At 42.3% G+C, this 2,646-nt stretch overlaps 1 pseudogene; it reads left to right on the top strand.

Annotated features, from left to right (window-relative positions):
- Positions 1-659: 659 nt before the first annotated feature.
- Positions 660-2,418, top strand: LOC136837423 (piggyBac transposable element-derived protein 4-like; annotated as a pseudogene).
- Positions 2,419-2,646: the final 228 nt, after the last annotated feature.

Below are 2,646 nucleotides of genomic sequence, written 5' to 3'. Positions count from 1 at the left end.
TAGAACATTTTCTAGGTATCCTAAAGGTAATACATCACCATACACACGACCATCTGCTGCAGCAATAATTGCTTTTATTTGCATTTGCACTTCTATCCTTAAAGAATCAGTTTCTTTCTCAATACCCTGGAACAGTTACCAGGGCGGAATTCACCCAGTGTTTTAGAGGTGGTTGTGTAACTCATACATCTGGCAGCGTGACTCCAGCTTGACACTTCCAGTAGCTGCAGTGTTTAGTATGACGTGACTAAGGGTAGTTGTGTGGTTCAACTATCTCCATTAGTTTTTGCTCCTTGGCCCATTTCGGGAGAATTTCTCCCACAGTTACCAATTGCGTGTGTTGTGTCACCTGGGTGTTTTTCTCCCGGTATTACCGTTTTTGTTATAAATTGTGAACCCCTATTCTAATATTTTTTCAATCTTTTCAGGTATTATCAGGTAAAATATATTAAATAAAAGTGAGCCATGGCAAAACGAAAGCATACATATACACATGAAGAACTTGAGAAAGTAATGAACACTACTGGGTTAACAGATTTAATTTCTGAAAGTGAATCTGAGGGTGATATTGATGAACTTGAAGCTGACTTATTGTATGACAGTGATAGCGATGTGGAATATACTCTTATACCAGGTGAAGACAGCAGTGATGATGATGATGGGGAGGAGGTATTGTAGGTAAAAGGAATAAACAAAAAAGAAGGGTGGTAGTTACATCCACACCAAGCAAGCACCAAGATCTCAACTTCATTGCCCCATCAACTTCTGATATAGTTCCTACTGCTTCAACCTCTATTGCAAGCCATGCCCCATTCCCTGCTGCCACTGGCAAAGGAAGAAGTTGCTGCCGCCGCCAATGTGAAACGCCTTCCATCGTCACATTCAATACCAGCACGCTTAGCAGTGGGAGTCAGTTTAGGTGGAGTTGCCGGCCACAGTCCCAAGCAAGCATTAGGACACCAAGTAGGAACATAATCCAGAGCTTCACGCCCGGCCCTGTTCCAGGGGAGGCAAGGGATGCTGCGTCACCTGAAGAAGTATTCAGCTTGTTCCTCAATGATGAGATTGTCAACATTATTGTGAAGTGTACTAACCAGAAAATTGATGTACTTGCCCCCAGGTATAGTCAACAGACAGCAACTTATGCGCACACCAAGCCAAAAGAAATAAGAGCACTGCTGGGTATCCTAGTCATCAGTGGTGAGAAAAATGATGGGCACATCCCCACCGAAGAAATGTGGAGCTTGGATGTAGGATGTTCTTTATATCGAGTGGCTATGTCCAAGGCGCGATTCAAATTCCTCATCCACTGTCTCAGATTTGACGACCTTGAAACACGGGAGGCTCGGAAGAAAGATGACAAGTTTGCACCCGTGAGGGAGGTATGGGACATCTTCATTAGGAACTGTGGCCGACTTTATGTCCCCCATGAGAACCTCACAGTTGACGAGCAGTTATTGGGTTTTAGAGGTCGATGCCCATTTAGGATGTATATACCTAATAAGCCGGCCAAGTATGGCATCAAGCTGGTCCTAATCAATGACAGCAAGACCAAGGTAAGGAAGTGGTTGAAGACAGGGGAAACCTTCAATTTGGCCATTACTACACCAAAGTGCTGACGAGACCCTATCATGGTTCAAACCAGAATGTGACCACCGACAACTGGTTCACCTCTGTTCCCCTGGTATCTGACCTTCTGAATAACCATGGAATGACCCTTGTTGGCACATTACATGCCAATAAAAAAGAAATACCTAATGATATGAAGGACAAACAGACACGAAAGCAAGGATCAAGTGCCTTCTTGTACACCAAGGAAATGATGCTAGTGTCATATGTGGCCAACACTTCAAGTACCAAGAAGAAACTGGTGCTGCTGTTATCATCTCAGCACACTCAGCCCACCATCGGTAGCACTGGCAAGCCGGAGGTCATCGAGTTCTATAACTCCACTAAAGGAGGGACCGATACCTTTGATCAGATGTGTTCTGTCACCTCCTGCTCACGCAAGACCAAACGTTGGCCACTCTGCATCATGTATGGACTCGTGAATGATGCCAATGTCAATTCCTACATCATTTACAGGGAGAATTTTCAGAAGAAAGGGGAACAGGTCATGGAACACACAAAGTTTTTGATACAACTGGGGAAGGCACTCATCACTCCCTGGGCACAAACACGGCTGCATTTACCTCTGCCCCGCCCTTGCAAATGCTGATCACCACTGCGTACGATATACCATCACTGGGCAGTGCTACACACTCGCCAGGGACATCATTCGCAAACAGCAGTGGGGCTTTGGTGCGCTGCGTTGAGTGCCCCAGCAAGAGTGATACAAAGACACGGCACAGATGCAACAGGTGCACCAAGGCGAAGTGCCCTCGCTACCTGTATCCTGTTTGTGGTGACTGCATGTAGCTGGTGAGTGTTATATATATAAATATATATATATATATATATATATATATATATATATATATATATATATATATATATATATATATATATATATATATATATATATATATATATATATATATATATATATATATATATATATATATATATATATAAATATATATTTACATGTAAAAACAAATATAAATATAAGTTTCACATATATTATATGATGATGATGATGATGAA

Source organism: Macrobrachium rosenbergii, chromosome 59 (assembly GCF_040412425.1).
Source record: "Macrobrachium rosenbergii isolate ZJJX-2024 chromosome 59, ASM4041242v1, whole genome shotgun sequence".
In the NCBI taxonomy this organism is placed as follows: domain Eukaryota; kingdom Metazoa; phylum Arthropoda; class Malacostraca; order Decapoda; family Palaemonidae; genus Macrobrachium; species Macrobrachium rosenbergii.
The sequence above is the reverse complement of the archived record's forward strand: the minus strand, read 5'-3'. Positions and strand labels throughout refer to the sequence as shown.